This window comes from Anopheles merus, unplaced genomic scaffold (genome assembly GCF_017562075.2).
Source record: "Anopheles merus strain MAF unplaced genomic scaffold, AmerM5.1 LNR4000868, whole genome shotgun sequence".
NCBI lineage: Eukaryota > Metazoa > Arthropoda > Insecta > Diptera > Culicidae > Anopheles > Anopheles merus.
In genome coordinates, this window is record NW_024428448.1 from 1 (window position 1) to 22,252 (window position 22,252).

Consider the following 22,252-nt stretch of genomic DNA (forward strand, 5'->3'; position numbering starts at 1 on the left):
CGGTACGGAGCCATATTCCACTGCTTATATTGAGCTACCGGCGGACAATCTCAAGCATATGGAGAACGTTCTAGTGCTACGAAACATTTTCAACTACTTGTGTGTGACCGTAGAGAAACGAGACAGTTTGCGCTAATCGTTTCCGACACGGTGCGTAGCGCCGATCTCGCACTCCTCGCCAGACTTTTTGCTATGCTCGATGTTCTCGACGTACTGTACGTAATCGTTCGCACCAACGCCATCACTTTGTGCAGTTCGATACGATGCCAACGCTACGTGCAGCTCTCGGTGAACGACTCGCTCGAGCGGTTATTTCCAAACCGATTTCGCGGTAGATCCTACACGATCGCTTGGTTCAAAGAGGAACCATTGGCAGTCAGACGCGACAACAAGATCATTGGAGTGGATGTAGACATGCTCAACATCATTGCCAAACATCAGAATATTGACCTTCACGATATGTCGGACCAAACGCTCCAAGGCTCCAAGCGTTTTTTTGATTTAGCAACCCTGCGCACAATCGATAAAAGCGATGAATGGTCCATGCGACAGCTTTGTACTTTCCCAACTCCTACACCTGGTGTGTGCGGTGCCGCGCTTCTATCTGCTCGACCTAAGCGGACAGCTGTTTCGACCGTTTCCCTCGATCTCTGGCTGCTCGTGCTCGCACTGGCTGGTGCACACGCTGCGTACGTAAACATTGTACCCTTGTCTGCAACGCCACCATCCCGCCATGGGCCGACTGCTAAATCCCCAACTCAGCTTCTCTTTCGTTTCCTACACTTCATGATGCTGGAAACGTACATCGCAATGCTGACGCAGCAGCTAGAGTTTTCGCACCTTCCTCTGTTTCCGAAAACAGCTGCAAGAGTTTAGCAGATCATCGATTCCACTGCTCGTGATGGCAATGGATTTGGCTGATATAGTCCACCACATACCACGGCATGCCCACCATCCGGTTGGCTGGAATCGCTCGCTATCGTACGACCCCGAACAGTTGCCATTCTGGTGCAGTGCGATATCTTCGAGCGTAACATTGAGCAATACACGGCCTGCTAGGCAAACGGGTACACAACACGCTGTTCTATCTTATCCCCGAACCGATGCTCGAACACCGCTCGTATGTCTGCACAAAAGGATAGCAGAGTGCACACGCTTCAGCGGTACATGCAGGCTGAAGGAGGCCGGCTTTTGGCAGTATCTTGTCAGCAAGTGGACCTACCGACCGCATTCGCCGCATACTCAACGCAAATTGAGGATCCGCTCGCACGTAAGCAACTATACCTGACGCTGACGCATCTGATACCGGTGTACATGATCTGGACACAGCTGTTGCTTGCTAGCGTTGCAGTTTTTCTTGTAGAACATATCATTCACATGATTGACGCAGAAGGAGCGCAAAGTCTCCAGGCGCCTAGAAGAGGACTACGCAAACAAAACACACTTGCAACCTTGACACGTTTAATGCGCAAACAATGAGCATTTGAATATTACACAAATTCGTTTTTCTACGTGTGGTGTATGTGATTGCTGTCAATAAATTCCATCATTTGGCTTCTGTTTAGTGTCCAGCTTAAGAGCTTATTCCATTTCCTGGTTGATTCTCGGTTCATTCCTTGGAGCACCTCGAGCACCGTATGGTTCCATTTTCTCACGTGTGATTCGATACTTTAAAGGGCTTTAAGGTCTGTTGCGCTTCCGCTCGATTAAACGTGCTACACTTCTCATCAAGTGTCAAATATCCCAGAAAAGTCCATCGTTCCTGTACACGGTAGTTCACAGCAAAGTATGACGAAAGAAACGAACATAACTCAACAAAACCTTGCTGAAACATTTCGTTGGCTAGCTTCCGTCCGTTACCACGCAGGGTACTTTTTTGTTTGTTTCTAGGTCGAAAACAAAACCCCAAAAATCAAGAACCATAATAATGTACTCCCCACAGCCCGATCAACAACTGCCTCATGTGAAGCAGTCGAGACGAGCCACAAATGCTAAAAAACGAATGCTCAAAAGTATTGGTAAAGCATCTAATGAGCCTCCCGGCTATATTCGAGCTTCCGTGCAGTAACAGCACATAGGTTCTCTGAGCAGAAGGCCAAAAAATAAACACCACACTTGCCTGCTGTAGGTCAACTTCACGCTTGAACTTGAACGATGTATCCCGTTTGTGGCTAAACTTTCCGATTCTCTTGCCGTGGCTTATAGCAGCGTTTTCGGTGGTTTGCTAAGCTACACATACAGCCTAGAGCATATCTTTGTGACCCCTCACCCTCTGTGGATGCTCTGCCGTGTCTATTGGGCTTTCGCTACAGCCAGTGCAAGAACGAACCTAGAACACAACGACTTGCGCCCGCGATGACCGGTAATGTTGGTTCTCTCAGTTTCGCTTTGCACCTTCCGCACGACAGGCTAATTGGTAATGCTCAAGATGTTGTAGAGGGGAGCTGTGATTCCACTTTCGGACGTGGGCACGTGGCTAACTAGCCGTATCGGATGCTGCGCCTGATTTTAGGGTGGGGGCAAAGGGTAAATTGGAGAAGAGTCGATAGTTTTATTCAAGTGCACCGAAATGATGTTTTTTTGTAATGCTAATTGTTTCTCTTTTCTCGCTCTCTCTCTCTCTCCTCTTTAGGTAAGTACAGAATCCTCAACGATGTGATGTGTTCGGTGTTCATCCAGAGCGTTTGTAAGTAAACTTCGACATGATGTACGTTCCGCGCCACCACAACACCACTTACAGACGCTTACATTTCAAATTAAAGCACTCGCTAAAAGGCTCTTTATGGTAATTAAAAACGGAAGCGGGAAAGAAAAAAGTGTTGCCAAACTGAACAGCTATCGCTATCCACTCTCTGTCCCGTACCTTCCACCCAATTGGGTAATTGCTTTCGGTAGCGGCGACAGGCTTCGATCGATCGATATCTACACCCCAACAGGCTTTTGATGAAGCACAAGATTTCATCCACTGCAAAGGCACCACTTGCCCGCGACAGTTCCGTGCCAAAGACAGAGCTGGCAAACCATTCCATCACCTACCACAGCGCAAAGAAAATGAGCCGATCGATGCATCAGCACTAAAAGAACACCAGCTGTGCAACCGAAAGCAGCAACACGAATATCGCAACTCGAATAATGAATGCTTGGTGAAAAATTGAAAATTGCATATTAACCACCGACGGGGCCAATTGATTGGCCGATTTGGTCCGACAACAAGAAGAGGTAGAGGGCATAATCTTCGCAATGGCATCTCACTTCCCGAGGGGGTTCTTTGGAACTGGTTTTCGGTCAGGTGGGGGGGACGCTTAAGAATGTAAAACCTGCGATCACATGCGATCCATACGTTTTGGGACATATGTTTGACACAGTCGAGCGTTTCGTTTTGTAGCCTTTCGGAAAACGCACAGCCCGGTGCGGTGGAAAGTTTGATCTCCGGTTTGCGGAATCATGGGCACTTCAATTAAGCACGCTGAACGTGTGGAAATCTTTGCCACTTAGTGTGTCATTGCCGAGCGTACACGGACGATATCGGTGTACAGCAAGCACAAAGGCTGCCGAATTATTTATATATTATGTCAGAAAAGCCCATGACCATTCTCGGGCGGTTGCTTTCCGTTTGGAATGATAATGATAATTAACTTTCTGTTCGGATCATAATCGATGTATCACATCGATTTCGAGGGTTTTAGCGAGACGTTGTGTAACTGTTCTCACTAAAACTATATTATACATCAACTTGCCACGCTTAAGGACAGAATTGTAAGAGAAAAATTGTGGAAAATATTTCGATTACAGTAAGATGCTCAAAGTACCCAGGTTGAACGTGTAGATATTCTTCAAAGTAATGGTTATCCTGTTCTGTTTACCCTGATCATAAAAGGATTGAAATGGATCGATTACTTTCAATCAACACTTACCAGAGGCTACAAAGCTGCCCTTCTTAATATGCTGTATTATCAAGCACTACACGCCACAGTTCATCATCGTCTGCATTGACGGGTTAAACTGCAAAGAAAACGAAAGGAAGAAAGCAAACGCCTTTATCGATATATTCACACAAACCCATCTTTGTTGTTGTAGTATCCCTTGCAAAAGCACTTTAAGAATCACTTGTCAAGCGGGGCGAGAAATTGATCATCTCAACTCGATCAGGCAAACGATTTCACCGCCCTCCGCCAAGATTGCCAATCTGCCACGGTTCACCATGGTTCTCTCATCGATGCACAGCTCAGGAGCGAATGAATGAAAAACCTTTGCCCGTTTTAGCATACCACGGCCCCAACACTCCGGTGGTGGTCCGTGCGTCATGACAGCGATGGACAAAAGCAATGGAAGCCAATAAAGCGTACCCAGGTACAATCGTTAATCCTAGATGAAACCCCCGATCCTCAACCGGCTGCACCTTCTGCTCGGGCTGCAGTGCGATAAATGTTATGATGCACTAAGACATTGCGATCATACAATGCATCTTACCCTTAAGCACATCCTGCCATGAGCCGACTTGCCGAGAATGCAGCTAGTATGTGTGTGTGTGAGTGAAAAATGAGCTTTTCTAGAGCAGATTTCAACAGTGACAAAATGCAGAACGCAGCAAACATTCCTCTTGCAGCCGCCTGCAGCATGGCGAGAAAAGTGAAGCCAATGAATGAACTATACGGCCACTAATGTCCGAAGATCGGTCGGTATTGTCGCTCTTTGATCGATGGAACAAATTATCGCACGCTCCGGGTGGTACCGCGCCTTAACGTTCATCGCTTAGCCACCCGTTGCAGTCTTTTGAGCAGCGTCTTTCATGCCGGACCTGGTACTGGAGCGTTTCTTTCACCCTTTTCCAGCGGAGTACCTAGGAAACGAAATGTAGATAGGTAGATATTGCCTTTCAATAGGAAATGTTTCTACGTTAATACAAACTTTCAACTGTGCTTTGATCGCGGATCGGAAAAAAACAAAGCATACAAACGATCGCATAAGATAAACTCCAAAACGCTCACACACACACACCCTCGGATCCCCAAAACGATCATTCCTAACATTTTGATCACATCAGCGTCGCAATTCTCAAAACACTGCCACGGCCACCATCATGTCCAGCGGGGCGGTTTAAATAAATCGATTACCTTTCAACCACCCACAAAAATATGTTACACTGAAAACAACATAACAACGCAACCGGCGGAGAATCCCCCTCCAAACCGCCTAACGGACTTTCCAGCAGACCAGCGTCATCGATATCGCCTCTGCCGATCGGCGATTGACGTCTCTTCCCCGCGATAGCACATTGCGACCAGGGCCCACATGTGACCACTCAGACACACACACGGACGGAACATCATTAATCTCCTCACTTTGGTTTGGTACGATCGCATCGTCCCGAAAAAGAAAAAAATCCCTACCCCTGAACATGCGAACAAACATCTGGATAGCTGCAAGCGGAACCTTAACCCCCTGTACCGAAAGGAAAGCTCCTTTAACGCTCATTTAACGGTAATCGGCTGCTCTAGGAGCAATATGATTCACGTGTTCGACGTTTAAGACTGCAGGACGTGGCCGTGCGTGGTGTTGTGTTGGCCCAAAATGTGTCGAAAATGCGCGTGGCGCGTCTTGAAGCGGAACCCTCGAGCGATTAGCTGTCATCTCCCATTCCGATTTCCAGCGGAGGGCGCGAAAAAGGAGAAAGGTAGAGAGAGAGAGATAGATGACCAGCGTTCATCATCGCTTTGCTGGCCCGAAGAATAATTAATGACCGGGTTTTAGGAGTTTATTAATGTCAAACTTTGCCCGTTCAGGCCTCACCAATGCCCACATCGACTATCGAGAGGTACTTGGAAAGTATGCGCTATAGCTACCATACCTTCAGCCCAACCACCCGGAGAAGGTGGCAAGCATTTAAAGCTAATGATCTATTTAGTTTTCAAATGTTTTACACAAAGCCTAGACCTCCTCTCTCTATGCCAGCTTCTCTCCATCGCTCGCGAGCGCAGATTTCCAATCACATCTCCAACAGGTGACCTTTGCTACCCACCCTCTTTCCTGGTTCGTTCGTCTTAATAGCTTTTCGATCTAGTGCCGGTTCGATCGCGTACCTCGCACCTCCTCCTCTTGCCCCACTGTTGTGAATAAGATAAATGGACTAGAAACATCACGAACTCAGCAGCAACTGCGAAACAATTTGTTTGCCACAGCGCCAACCTGTGCGCGATGGAGGAATGTGTTCCACCACCGAGCAAGCGGGTCGTCGTCATCACTTTGCGCACACACGAAATTCGCAAATCGATTCCGGATTGGGCTTGCTCCAAAAAAAACACTTGCCACAAATGTCATACGCTCGATTGATTTATTGATCTATGGCCGCAAACAAAATGAAAGAGTGCCAAATAACAATTCCCTTCAGCTTGAAATACGTCGACAAGGATCGTGGTCCCGGATCGTTGTAAAAAACCGGCCAATCAGTCAGTTTGTTAGTTAGTCAGATCCAGTTTCTAGACACTTAAGGGTTTATGCTAATGTTCGGCCGGTAATCAAACTAATGGACAGGCATTAGTTTTCTGTTTGCTCGAGGTACGCACACTGCAGTGTGTATCATCGACATTTGGCACCCGCATCTGCGTCGGCTAAAGGCTAAAGGTTTGATATAAATATATTAAATTGATCTATAACTGATTGCCGATCGACGCGTGTTTAGAGAGTGCTCACATTCCATTAAAACAAGAAAGGAAGAGATACCGCTTCCCTTGGGAGTTTTCAATGCTACAGGATCCCGTTTTTTCCCCTTATTAGTGATGTTCTTGCGTATCCTGTTTTCGGACGCAAATTGTATGCTAACAAGCCTTCCCTTGAGTTCACCCGTATGTTTGTCTCTCTAGTCTGTCAAATCATGCGTGTGTGATCGCAGAGCCGTGTGATCAAGATAAAGACCTCCGAAATACCACACGAACGCACACATCTGATCTGATGTGTGATCAATCGCATCGCCCCAAACCAGTTACAGAGGGCCGTGGAGCCGCTGGCGTCTGGACTTTGTCTTTCTTATCAAATCACACCAATCTTTCGGCCAGTCCGGGCAAACGTGATGCGTGTGTCATGCCGTGTGCGTGAAGGATTAGGCGTCGGATTTTGGGAGAATGTTACCCAACGCACTCTTAAGTGCTTTGGAATGAAAACAAGACAGCGGAGAGCTGGTGTCACTTTCCCGACTGTCTTAAATGTCTTGATGCCGGACGATTTTAATTTAATTGTACACGCACCCGAACTCGAGCATGATCAATCGAATGGTTTCGAATGCGGATTTGTGGGGCGAAATGAACCGTTGGCTGCATCAGAAGCACGACCTGTCACCGGAGGCAACAGACAGACTCACCGTGGGCGGATCGGTGGCCAAACTTGTACGACCGGCACTGACAGCGACACTGTGACTCCCGAAAGACGAACCTAGCCCACTGCTGCCCGTGCGGTCCCGGGTAGAAGCGATCGTTGACAGGTTGTACCGTTTGCATGAGGTGGTGCCTCCCATGTGATGCTGCCGGTTGGTGGCAGATGCCGGTAAGATTTCTGCCTCACACAACCCTTGTCTCACGGCTAGACAAGTACCGTTTTGAGCAGGAGAAAGAAATCTTTATTATTCATGTTCATCAAATTCCGACAAGCCTCCGCCGCCACGAACTCAAATCGTAGCGTGGGATGCTGGGGATATGTGTTTCCATTATCGACTTGACATTTGACTCTTCGTGCTTATGCGAGTCATCGTGCTGTGCAGTTCGGACGGGCTGTGCATGTGCTCCACATTCGACTAGCGCTAGGATGCTTGCTGACCCCGAGAGATTGGCCCGATAGGGTCCAATCATGTTTAGGCATATCGAACAGCAGGGATTCGTTGTTGTTCCGTTGGACTGGTAAACAGTTGTACATAGCTAGGCTAACAGTGGGATGGTTTGGAAACAAACACATCAACTCAGAAATTCGAATTCCCAAGCATGGACCTACATTCAAGACAGTTTTTGATATATGTTAGTCAAGTACTATTTCTTTGTTACTATTTTTCTACCTGGCAAATGTTAACTTCAGTTCAACACAGTATCCCCAAAACAAGACAAAACGCTTCATCATGGGCCTAACAAGACATCAAACCAAGCTCTGTAAGCTCAGACTGACATGCTTTTAAACAGCCAAACAAAACAATGTTACGAGCTCCATAAGCTAACCGGAGACTGGCGAGACCCGAGTCCATTTTCATGATCGTACGCAAAGCAAAAGGTTACAAAAACCGTTTTTGCCATCAATGAAATGCATTCGCGAACAAGATCCCCACATACCTCTACAGGGGTCTGACCGCCGTCCAGACCCGTTGGAGGTGGATATAACGATCACGATAACAATTATGCTCGCTCGTGTGGCTCCTGGAGAGTGCTCCCGTGGTAGTGCTCTGAAAAAAACTGAAATGACCTATAAGAAACTGGATTAACGCTAGACCTAACAAACACACACAGCCAAACCCAACCGCCAACTCCAGTAGGATTTCTTTGGCTGACAAAAAGCGAATGATTTATCTTTTTGTTTCAAAATTTTTGCACATTTTTTATGCCACCCTTTTGCATATCAACTATGCTCACAAAAGCAGCAGCAGGGATATATCGGGAGTTGAAAGTTTGAAGCAAAAGACAATGAATGGTCCAACAGCACCTAGCAGTATGTATTGTGCAATCTCGCGTTGGGTTGGGTCCAAAATGGATACAATGTTTTGCATTGAACATGCGCACGTGCTTGCCGTGCAATCGATTGTGCCCGGGGGCAAGACATGTTGCTGATGCAACAACAAAAAAAAACCTTGGCGCCCTTCTTTGTTTCCGATCGTGCCTTTCGGTGGCTTGGTAGAAACGAGCCGGGGTCTCTCGCTGTATGCAGCAACGATCGATTTAAGATTGGATGGAATGGAAAACAGTGGTATGTCACATAATTCACCAACGATCTCTCGCCAAGTTATGCTAACCATTCTGCTTAGTTTGCGTTGGTGGTCACCGCAAATGAGTCACCGAAACACGTGCCTGTTGTTTTGGATGGAAATATGGGCGTCCTGGTGCCTCCTTCGCAAAGTAAACACACGCTTAAGGCTCCCGGTTGCCCGAGCAGGACCCAACAGACCAAGCGGCAATTGATCAGTCATTCCGAGCAGGCTGGTCACGCGCCGCATATTAATACAGTGATGGACAACGCACCCGTTGCGAGTACACCACGCGGATCGAAGCTTTACTTTCGTTGCTGATGCCGCCCGACTTCGACTTCGCTTTCAAGTTACCGAACGTTCAATTGGTGTGGACTATCGCACGGCTACAAACCGCACCGGAAATTGAATTTTAATCCACACGGCAACTGCTTGATGACGCTTGATGATGGTTCCGATATTGAGCATTACTACAAACTCTGGGACTACCGTCAAGCATACTCATACAAAGAATTCTTCCTGCCATAGCTTCAGGATCATAACAACAAAGTCTAGCAGAACCTCACGGAGAGCGGTAGAACGGTTTAATGATTTCGTTCCACCGAGAGACGACCGCGGCCGACACGAAAATCAATCGATCGAAGCAAGATCATTTAATCGAATTCCTTTCCAAGTACATCCTCCTATCGGCCTTCGTTTCGATGTTTGCTCCTCCTTCTTTTCCGACCCTTCCTCCTCTTCCTACTCGCTCTCCAACCAACTGATCTGATTGTAACGATAATTGATTTTTTACCCCAGCCTCTTACGGCCCACGAAACCTTGTCGGAGAGGGAAACGAAACGCAGCACTCTTTTAAGGGCAACTGAACTCATAAAACGAACCAAGCAAACTGGGACCTAGGCAGGTTCGTCGAGAAATTAAACGAATTCATTCGACCATGGGCAAAGGAGGACCGACCATCGCTATGGCGAAGAAGATTTTAAATTAACAAACTACCGCGACGCAGATACGCACAACAGGCCGCGAATCACGACCCCACGAAGCGTTCGCAGCCTTGCCACACGATAAGACAAGCGGGTGGGAAAGGAAACGGCATGGCAAATTAGAATATGACGGTACGGCAGGCGACGAACCCCCAGGCCATAACTCGTGCGGCAGCAGTTGCGTAAAAATGCAAGCATTTCGTGTCGCGATCGTGTCGCTTGCGTGTGTGGAATGGACGACATCCGTTCCCGATGTATTCCCTGTATGCGATAGCCACCTGCAGCATGTATGCATCTCGCCCCCAAAAAAAAAAATACGGCGGACACAAATGGTTAATGCATCACCTCCAAACACGCGAAACACTTGCTTGCTTGACTCGTGGCATCGCGGATTGGGGTGCAAAAATTTGTTCACCCGTCAGCCCGTGTTCACAAGCGGGCGTTTTGTGAACTCACTCGCACTCTCTTACGCAGAAGATTAATGCGTTACTTTAAAGCGCTGACTCCGCGCTTCGGTAGAAAGAAAAGGGAGTTTCACTAATTTGTTCGATGACGGCAGACAGTTTCGTGTGCGTGCGTGCAACGCTAGCAACGGCAAACACGGTGCAGTAAGTTTGCATCAATGTAAAGCTTACAATGTGCGCTGTGTGAGCATGCGCAAACACCACACGTCCTCACCTTGTACGCTAAAGCGACAAACCGTCGAGGCTCTAAAGAGGTGGGACAGCACCGAGAGGTGTGCGGTCACCGACTGTAGCGCCAGCTTTTATCAGATCGCAACGGCAAAACATTCCGACATTCGTTTCAACAATTAAATCGCTTCATCTCGAAGGCTGGCCGTGTTAAGTGTTAACAGGGGAGGAAAGAGAGAGAGAGAGAAAGGAAGCAGTGGAAGAATTCGTTACTGTTGCCACGAATGCCGAGCACTTGAACTTTGTTTTTTTCCCCCCAAACATTCCTCCCCGCGCCCTCGCACACGGTCGAGTGGGTTCTCGTGAGCGTCGCATTGGGATTTATTTGTTCTGATCCCGAATAATCTACCGCGAGCGGCAAACAAACCGCGCCACGGATTATCGGAGGCCACCCAAACCGAATGTGTCCGGTACTGGTGTACGTATCCCGCACGGGACGGGACGGAATGACAAAAGGCGAGGGCCAAGTACTCGTGGAGTTCGGGTACGAATCTGAAGGGAATAAAAACGTTTCAAGCAATCCTTGGCTGGAGAACTATCTGTTAGAGGACGCTTTCATACTCTCTCTCTCGATCAAGTTTCAAGAACTGTTGAATATTTATACATCTTCTGTTGTTCCGTCTGCACGTCAACGTCTTCGCTTGTTTTTTTTTTCTCCCTGGGAAGAATCCTACAGCGCAACGGATACAATTCAACGATTGATCGACGTATTTACAACGTGCGCTACAATCCGCATCCGAATTGTTGGGTCGAGTTCCCCAAAAATTTATACATTTGCATACTGTTTGCAAACGTTGTCGATCACTGCGCGAAAGGGAAAAGTCAATCGATCGTTTATCACTGCTTCGGCATCAAATTAGGCGTATCGCTGCTTTTGTGAGCTCGATCGGTCTCTTGGAAAGCCAAACTGCCGAAAGCGTTCCTTAATGTTATGCGTATTGTTGTGGGAATCTTTAAGTCGCTTCTTCCAGAGACATCTGCACACACACACACGCACAGAGTATCATCTTCCTTTGTAAAATCCCCGCCATTTCACATCGATCAATTTCACAATGACAGTAATTAGATTAATGTTTCTCATTTTCTCTAATCTGACCAAATCACTGCCTTAAACAAAACCACCCGAATCTCCAACAGCATTTGAATCGCCGAAACGTGTAATCTGATTTGGATACCGGTAGAATCGATTGTTTGCGGTTTAGAAGAAGAAACTTACAGATAACTTCAATGATAACCGTAATAAACGAGAACTGATCCGTTTAGCGCAAAATAACGGCGTTCTGTTCCAATATTCGATAGCTTCCACCTTTTTTACCTTGGGTGCGTATTAACATGGTGTATCATTGGCGTATCAAAACGTGAGCACCCTAGACCCATGACGGGCCGAAGCATTGGCCAAAGATGCTTCAGGGTATTCGTCCGTCTTCTGGGTAAAACTTCAAGTCACTCCCAATTTCGAACTAGTTGCTGGTATACGCTCTTTAAGACTAGCTTAGGAACAATCGATTCGTAGCACCAATCAAGTTCATTCCCGTACATAGGCGAGCGTGATAAATTTGTTTTGATCACTTCATGAAAATGCATTTTATCTTAAGGATTCAGGAACTAACTCGTTCGGAGCTATTCAATATTTCGCTCTAGCCGCTTTATGATCGCAGCGACCAGTCGAGCCGGTTCAGTTCCTGTTCGTAACGCGTAACTCCAATGTTCCCCCAAGAATCTATACGATCTTGCACTATTTATTACTTCAAATTCCGTTACCCTAGAATTGTCGATCGGACAGTGCGCCCGAGAAATAGAGTTCGTGGAATATATCTAACCACAAGAGCCCAGTACGGCATGGACCTTCGCCTTTTCGCACGATGGGTGGTCACAACCGCAGCTCGTACACGCTATTGTAGATCATTTGACCACGCGAGTAGCATTACTGCAAGCGTTAGCAATCGATTCACCACCACGCTGGATTCCGGAACCGGTTTCAGTCTCCCATTCTGCGAGCTTCGTTCCACAGCGATGCTCTGTCGGAGATCTAACCCTAACGTTTGGTAGAAGCGGCTCCAAAACATCAAACCATCGCGCATCTGTAATCAGTGCTGCAAAATGTCACTATCAATGTCATAAAAAAATATGACTGAAACAAAATCCATATCAGCGTCACGTACTCAATTGTGATAATCAGAGGTGATACTAAGAACGATTGCTGTGACCAATACATGCTCATGAAATGTTTGCGACCATCGCTTGGTCAGGCACTATATCACGACTTTTTTTTTGCTGTGACCAATTTTGCAAAATGTCACTGACATAGTCATGACAATTCTGGCTGAAACAAAATCATCTCAGCGTCACGAGCTCTATTGCGAAGATCAGAGGCGAGCCTCAAACAGTTGGTGCGACCATCGCATGCTTGGTGACATTGTGTGCAACCAACTCGTGTTCAATCACTTGGTCGCGACATTTTGAGTCGGTGATCATCGCGATGGTCACGGGAGATCTGCATTGCGTGCGAGTGGTTCCGAGAAACAAAATGAGCATGTTTTCTCACTCTGTTTGACCCGACAGATAATCAAAACAGATAGAGGGAGAAAGCATGCTCATTGGTTGCTAGAGCCCCGCGCCAAGTGTATTCCAAGAATGTCGTGATTATCGCCGACAAAAATGTCGTGACCAAGTGAGTGACCAAAAGTTGGATGCTAAACTAAATATCACCAAGCATGTGATTGATCCACCAGCTGTTTGAGTATCGTCACTGATCATCTCAGTTGTGTACGTGATCTGATTTGAGCTTCGTTTCAGTCATGAGTGTTGATGATTGAAACAGTGGCATTTGGCAGCACTGTTCACAGCCAGAAAAAAAATCATGATAATGCGTGCGCCGGCATTAAGCTAAGCTTGTCAGTCAGAGTATCGCGTTAGACTCAAAAATTCACATGTCGTGTTCAGCAGGTCATGACGCACTTTTACTGACTATCAGTAATGAGCATCAAGCTACCACGGATATGTTCATTGTTTTCGTTGGTGAAAATCTCGTGATACTCATGACATTTTCCAGCACTGTCTGTAATACTCCTCTCTTCTGGTGCTGTATAGCTACCTTAAAATCTTACCCAGTTGCACACTGGCGTACAAAACGTACAAGAGATATGATCATCTTCCCCCGTGATGATTTTATGCGGATCTAGATCAAAGATCTTATCGCTTTAACGCACGCACCACACACCGGCATATGTCCGCTGGGGGGTAATGATCATGATGGAAGAGCATCGACCGTTGCAGTGCGTCTTCGTCCGCGATGGAGGTAAAAGAGTAGCTACCAGATCACTATCAACGAACCCTTTCAAGCGACAAAACGGCTCATCATCACACTCATCACACCGAACCCTCCGCCAGGTGCGTTACTTCTCCAGCCGGTGCGGCACTAATCATGCAGGCCTACATCATCATGTGTAATAGTGTAAACGAAATGAGTTCCTTCCATGGAGTGAACACTCTTTGCAAACATGCTGCGCTGCACGCCATTCTAATGAATTTCTTCTTTCTCTCTCTCTCTCATTCTCGTTCTAGGTAAGTGTGACGAAATGTACGCGCTGCTAATCAAACCGGAACACAACAGATGACCTGTGGCGTCATCTGGTAGTAGTATGGTCTCTGCACAACCTCTCCCCGGCAGGTTTTCGGTCGGTAAAAATTCAATTACAAACATGTCGAGTTCAGCGAACCTTCTCCTTATGAAGGTTTTTTTTCTCCTCGAATATCCAAACCCGAAACTCTAACTAGCAAATCATTTAAACCATTCCACAATAAGACAATGGTGTTAAGTTACAAACCTCTAAACCAAAACTGTCAGACCGACAGGCCCAGTGTGTTCCGGCCTGTTTGTTCAGGTCCGCGGCGTTCGGGTCCGTTTACTTCCGTGCGCGCGGGGCAAGCGAACGAAGAAGCTGGCGATAAATCGTCGTTCGACAACCGGCGGGGTATTCTGTGCCAATCTGCCTTTTCACCCCAGTGGTCACCCCCATACCCAGCTGTCCAGACCAGCAAATGGTGCTGAAAAATGACTCCCCGTTTTTTTCCCTTCTTTGCCGTCTTTCACCTCAACCGCCGCAATCTCTTGCGCAAGGGAAATTGCGAAGATCAAGATGTGGCGGCCGATCGGGTTTAGTTACGCATTATGCACACTTCATTACATTTGTTTACCGTCCTTTCCCTTGCGTACGATCCGCGTGCTTATCTTGGGCGTTTGAGCATTTGGGGCGGAGCTTCTCTTGCGGATGCACCGAACACCAACGGACGACCGTTACACGTTCTTAAGCGTAACACACCACAAATCTTCCGTTCGGAAGCACCGACGGGCAGCGCAAGGAGTATTACTTTTCCGCCCCAGCATAGCCGCCAGAGTATGGCCTTCCCCGGGCCTTACTTTGCTTGCATTCCTTACTACGCACACACTGCACCGGCACTGTCTGCCTTAATAATTGGTCACCGCTTCGGGGGGCAGTCTTCCCGTTCGCTCGCACTGTCGCTAGCGCAGTGGCTCCTGGCAGCTCCCCGGTGTGTCCGCGTGCAAACGCTGCACACCGAACGGGTACCGAACAAATGAAGCGTCATAAAACATTATTGTCTTTAAATCTTCGTTCGCCTTCGGTTTGGGAGTAATTGATCGCGAGCGAGCGATCACGCTGGTATTAACCTGGGGTTGCAACTGAAGCTGAGGCTGTATTTGCAGAATGCTCCTACGGGCAAACATATTGGTGTGTTCGCTGTGTGTTTTCATCTTTACTGGTTGCTGCCGCTGTTCGTCTTGGTGTAGAAACGGGGAGCAAAAAAAAACGGGTCACTTTAGGTTTTTTTTAGTCCAACGGCCAACGGCAAGTAGCATTATCTCTGTACTCTTGTTCAACCACTTCCCTTCTAACGCTTCCATACATCATGTGGATGGTTGATTTAATTCAAAGAAATTGCACCAACAAACTCAAACTAAAAAAAAGAAAAGAATATTAAAATGTTAACCCATTCAACTCACAATGCCAAATTTCTTAATCCCCCCTCCACTCTCCTTATCTGTGTAACTGCTCAGAATTATTTGCTCAAACACACCGTTAAAATGCATGCTTAATGCGCGGCACGATGTCGATCGACGCGCGACGTCTGGTTTCAAATTCGTGCTGGATTAAATTTCGTGCAGAAAATAAAAATCAATATACCTCAGAGCTTAGCGCGGCAACAATAATTTACACCGACAAAAAAAACAGCAACAGTGAAGGCCTGTTTTTCACCTGTGTGCACAGCAAATAAGGGAATTAAATATGCAAATCGCTCCCCCCCCAAAAGGCAGCGGTGTATAAAAACATCACGCTGCACTCAGTCAGGCGCATTTCGGCGCAATTCGAGCAAGGTAAGGTGATCTCATTTTAAACGACAATCCTCAACCGACAGCATATCCGTGCTCGTTTGCTGCGTTCCGTTCTTGCTGTGCGTTTCAAATAAATTATTTCAAAATCAGCACCTTACGGTGCTGACATTACTAGGGGGCCTCTTTCATCCGGAGCGCAAGTCCCGACAACGAGCAAGTGGCAAACAGAACTGCTGTCCACACAACATCACGACTAGTGTCGAGAGTGAGAGAGAGAGCCCTTGGCCGAAAATAACAAACAATTAAGCATCGAAACATGCGCGTCTCGCAGCACGACCTTTCTTTTTTTCCAACAAATAATTCCCTTTTCCTGCTGCTTCTCACCGTGCGACAAAAATTAACCACAATTAATTTCTCGCACTCATCGCTCAAGAAACGGGCGTCAGCAACGAGCATTTGTGGCTGCAACCAACGGTACCCGATATATCCCACCTGGGTTCAATTCCCTTTAATCCCAACGGGGCACACGAGACACCCGTGGACGTGGACTCATTTGCGCGCGGTGTATTAAGTTTTTGCCAGGAACTGGAAATGATGCACCGGGAAGGGGAGTGTGGCAAGCACGCTGTAAAGCTCGATATCCCGTACCGCCTTAATGGGGTGGACAAATGGGTGTCGGCCGTGGCCATGTAAATGGTGCAACCGGCTCGCGAAGATGAAACTCGATCGCAACACGACCAAGCGCACGGGGTAGTATTGCAGCCACTTGGGTTTGCCCCGGGGAAGTGGTTTCCCGATCCGGGCATGGAGATAGGCGGCCACCACCAGCAAATGCCGCCACATGCCCTCGCCGCTCAGTGTGTCAGTTTTATTAGCCGTACTTTATACCCCCGCCGGGCGGTGATAAAACAAACCAGCGGCGGGGCGATATGGGGGGGGGAATGTAATACTAGATCGCGAAAGTATGTGTCCGCGTGTGGTCAAACTGCGGTACCGCAACGGTGCGCAAGATGCATCCTGCGTGCCCTCTACACACACACAGGCCATGTGGCGTTTAAAACGCGTAAAATAAATAGTGTTAATTAGTGGAATCCGGCTTTTGATCGGCGAAGATTCCTGTTGCTGCTGCTGACCCACCAACGCGTTACACCGAACAGCGGGGGTAGAGCTAGTTTTTAATTCCTAATCACCATCGTCCGGACATTACCCGTGCGGGAGGCGATTGCGCCCGTACTCCACTTTCTATCGCTAAAGATCATGCCATTGCCGAACGCAAAACGGGGAAAGCCAGTTCCAATGCCACCCAAGTCTCGTCCACCGATCTGTTTTCCAATGCGATCGCGCACGGAAATAAATGTGTTACTTCATTAGCGGCAGAGCGCCTGCCCGGAGCGATCGTTCCCGGGGCGATGCATCTTCGCGAAGCACGCAAAGCACAAGCGACGGTGCTGCACGTGCCTTCCCAACACACGGAACGCGCCGGGCTGCCACCCCGTCCAGGGGTCAAATATTGAGGTTAACAAACCGAAGCCGTTTTTTCGCAACGGTTCGCTCCGCTTCCAGCCGATTGCGGGCAATCAATTGCTGCAGCAAACCGCCAGCACAGAACACACCCGCGCCAAGTAGTGCAAGATTAATGCAATTGTCACCACGCGAACGTTGCAGCGAACACTTTTCGGGTTCTCGCAAGCCGACGGGTTTATTTTGCAATGGGCTAAGCTGCAAGCGGCGAGTTGGCAACTGGGGCGGTGGTGGTGTTGGTTGCCGGTAATGATAATTTATGACTATTTGTTGCAGACCCGGGGGTTTACAGTCGCCTCGGCTGTCGGTGTTCATTTGCCCTCCTTTCGGTCTTGACACATTTGCGATGATTCATTCGGATCGGTTGCCCGCTATTGTTCGCGCTCTCGTGTGTGTGTGCGTGGTGGGATGATGCACTATCTCCACCAAAGGAGCTAGATCCGTCAGGGAGGTTTGCGATTAGTTTCGCGCCAGTGACACCCACGGCGTCGTGGTCATTTTCAATACCTTCGCCAGTACGTACGTGGGCGGTTCCCCGTGTCTCGACACAGGTAACAAATTGACACCTTTTTACATTGCTGGATCGTTTTCCTGGGCTGAGCCTCCCATGCTGACAGTGTAATCTTCGCGGGATTGTTGGGGATTGCAATCTAAAATTATAAAAAAAAGATGTACTGCAGATTACCAACATTAAGTGATTTGAGATGGAACATAACCTTACACCATCGTGCCCTTGGTTGTGTCAACGAACACGACCCAACAGCGTCTAATCCTTTGCGTTAATCTTCACTCCGCGCACGCTCCATTAAGCCTTTGATGCCACTTTAAATGCTCCTAATGGTTCCGAAAGCCTTTGCGCGATAAACGGCCGAACACAGCCGCCAGCGCCAGCAGAGCATGTGTTTTCGCACCGAGAACTCAACCGGGTGCCCTTTAATCGGTACACCAGTTTCACGACTTCCATAATCGTCACAGCAGGCGCCCAGTTAGTGCGCGCCTCACATTTTGGGGCGAGCGGTCTGCGGGTTCCCTCATGCGCCAGAACAACCGACACGCTTGGCCAGCTCCAATTTGGACTCATTTGTCATCTGTACGCCTCGGCATCTCTGTTTGCTGAAGCAACCGTTTTGCAATCAAAAGTAAATTTCCGTTTAATGAGATCCAGGCAGTAAAAAGTGTTTCGGCGATCAGCCGACCTCCCGGAGGTTTTCTGCAGAAGACACGGCACGGTTGAGAACGAAAGCATTAGTCGCAGTGGTCTAATTTTAAGTGCGTTCTTCATTGTAAGCGTGTGTGCCTTTACACAGTAAGAGTTCTCCATCATTTGTTCCGCATGTTTACCGGTTCGTCTCTTTCGGTGCAATCAAAGTAATCGCCCGCGAATCAACGGCTTATGCGTTGGAAGACACAACCACTCACACACACACACACACACACACAGACAGAAAGCACGTGGTCACGATGTCGATTAGCGCGTGATGTCTTTCTACCTTCCCAGACAACATCATCATCATCATCGTCAGCATTGTATGTCCGCCGGAGGAGATTTTCAAATTGCAGCAATGTTGCTCCACCACCCGGTACGGGCTGATACGCCAACATCCCGAATGTCCTGCGACGCTCCAATTAGTATGAGGGATTAATTAAGTTAGAGCAGCGCACGAAGATCCAAAGCTTTACCGGTTCCGTCGAAATTCTTCGCAATGGTTCTTCCAAGGCCCCATCTCCAAGGGGAACTTGGTTGTGTGGTTTAATTTCGTAAATCCTTTCAGCCTACGCAATGCTTCTTATGGCAAGAGCGTTGCAACCATTTCTGCCATTGCCGCTACGCACGTGTGGGACGAACTCGCACACACATATTGCGCCAAGACAGTATTTTTCGGAGCAGCATTGGAGCAAGCAGTCAATGCTATGGATTATGCACCACCACCACCAGGGTGCACTGCAGACATGCAGGGATGCATGCGACAAAACAAATCGAGACGGTTTTTTTGTGTGTAGGCGACATAAAAAGGCGGATTTTCGGTAATCCTTTCTGTTTGGGCGAGCTTCTTGTCGTGTCCGCAATGCTTCTTCACACATTCTTTGGGGATTTCAACATGTCTCCATTCCTCGATTCTTCTAACTTAAATCGACACAAACGCACACGCCCGGCTGCTCAAACTGGTTTCGTTTGAGTGTGCTGCGCTCCCGGCCCTGTCAATTGGTTGTGCTGTTATGCTGTTTGTTGCGAAAATCACAACTGGCAGGACAGTTTAAACAGATTCGTTTGGAGGGCGGGAAGAGAAGTGCCCAAACATGGAGGTACTTCTTTTTTTAACGACTTCGAACTCTGCGAGCAGGAAAAAGATTTCTCCTAATTAACCCCGACATCGATCGTATCGGGCTTATTTGGAGCATTCGTTCTCAAACTCCAAATCGTGTCACTCTGAGCGCGGTGACGCAAAGAGTTGAGCGTAAGCAGCCCGTATACTTCCCGACAACGGTTGGATTTGTTATTTCCAAACCAAGATATGCAACGGCTAGCGTACCAAAACCTGAAAAAGCTCACCGCTTTCAAACGGAAGCGACAAAACCTTACAACATCACTAAATAAAGTAGACAACACTAAATCTACTACCGGCGACGATGACTAATGAGACGTTTAATGGAACCTCGTGAGCGAGCGGATTGAACCTTCGAGAGAGGGACGGTCCGTTCCAATAAATCCATAAAAAAACCCTCTTTCGTTTTATACAACACCCCAATGTAATGAATGCTTTTTCCCGAATTCTATGTCTGTCCCTTTGATGCTCCCCCCTGCTCTCCACATACCTGTTGTTTACCAAGCATCCGGTGAAAATTGTCAAAAATCACTCTTGATCGTCGTCGTCGTCATCGTCACCGTTTACTGTGGCACGATATCCAGATGATGGGACACTGTTTTATGACGCTCGGTAGAAGGCTGGCTAAGGGAGAGGATAAAAAATGGTAGCCATTTTAAAAACAAAAGCTTCAAACGAACGAAACATGACGGTTTTAAACTTACCTACCAAATCCACGAACGAAACCGGCAGAAGGAGGAAGATATCGAGCAAGGTCGTAAATATGTTTTATGTTGCACCTTCCCGTACTACATCCCGCCCCACTGCCCCCCCCCCTCCCCCCCCCCCCTGGACCTATCCAGTTGCGAGTTCAAAGACCTGACGGGGGCAAAAGCGACAGCAAAGAGTCTATAAAAAAAACAGCGCTGCACACGCTGGACATACACACTGATTTTGAAACAACAGCCCCGCAATAATAGGTTCGATGTTTTCCGATCATCTCGCGACGATTGATTTTGTACTGCTGCGCTGTTGTTGCTTCAAACCGCCTTCGGCCATTTCCAGAAATCTATTAACGAAAACTTCTTCCATCCGCCCGGGCGGCACTACAGATCGGGTAGTTGCGATCTCTCTCGCTGTCCATTAGAGCATGGGGACGTTTGCACCCGGCAGCTTGATTTTTTCTTGATCTGCAGATTGAGGCGCACAGTGTGAGAGAGAGAGAAGAAAAAAACGCTTGTTAAAATTGAAGAGAATTAATTATTTTTTAATTATTATTCAAATTGTGATAATCATCATCATTAATTATCTTTTACCCACCCTTTTACACGGGGTGCCCGGAGAGAGGGCCTAGAATTGTTCTAGTTTGTTGGGAAGGTATTCGTCACCTGTTAGAGAGCTGTGCTTCGTTACCTCGTGGGAGCCCAAGAACTCTAATGCCTTCCAAAGGCGGTAGATTGATAGAAGTCAGGAGCCATCTTTTTTTTCGGCCATGCTTCTCCTATACACCTCTGTCGTATTAATTAATCAACGCTGGTGAGAGGTGAAGTAGTAAAAAATGTACCTAGTTAATTGATTTAGTCTCACACATAACCTTCGTCTACTGACGTACAGACCCTAAAATGCTAGACTTGAGCGAATAAGTTCTATTCTTAACATGATACTACCAAGACAGCTTTTAACACTATACCGTTCGATTAGATCCAGCGAATCTCTGTCTTTCTAACGGCGGTCTATTCTACAACGCAGCCTATTAAGATAACACAACATTCGGCGGCAAACTGTTGATCTGGCGGTGTGCGTCAGGTGTCTCTTGTTCACTTTTAACCTCCAAAGAACGGACCCCCGAACGTCGGTACCGTAAGCGATAAAACACCAAACATCTAACGGATTTTGGGAGCTTCCGGACAACGCCCGTGGGACATAGTCCAGAAAAAAAAACCCAAACAAAAACAAGAAAGCTTTTGCCGACTGGTTGACAGTAATCTGGCCAGACTCCAAAACAGAACCCAGTGAGAGGGACCGGATTTTGACAGATTTATGGTTTGGGCGGCAGCGAGTGAACCAATGCGAACAATAAGCTGACAGTAACCGGCCAGTAACGCGTCAAAAGCGCTTGGAGAAAGGCACCGCGCGCGCACTCAAATCAAATGGCAATAATTACTTTCACCCGTGCCCATTGGGTCGGAAGAATTGGATCGCCGATCTGAAGGCGTGATTGCGCATACTCCAGGCTTTAGCCGATCTTGATTGACGAATGTCCATGGTTTATCGAAAAACCTTCCATTAGACATGGTTACTTTTCACCTTTCTGTGCCGAGCTCCAGCACAAGAAAGGCTAGAACGTTCTCAAAAGGACCCAACAAAATGGCGAACGGAATACGCTCCCACTCCTCCTGTTCGCTTTCTGCGATAAGTGCTGATGGCTTAATGAGAAACACTTAAATTAATTTATCCAAACCACACAC

General features: G+C 47.6%; 1 long non-coding RNA gene across 1 annotated transcript; it reads right to left on the reverse strand.

The window, feature by feature from the left end:
* Positions 1–3,894: 3,894 nt before the first annotated feature.
* Positions 3,895–20,594, reverse strand: LOC121603125. Its single transcript, XR_006006604.1, has 3 exons — positions 20,510–20,594; positions 20,296–20,429; positions 3,895–4,002 (listed from the first exon to the last, which is right to left on the reverse strand). It is a non-coding gene; the product is annotated as an uncharacterized LOC121603125 (long non-coding RNA).
* Positions 20,595–22,252: the final 1,658 nt, after the last annotated feature.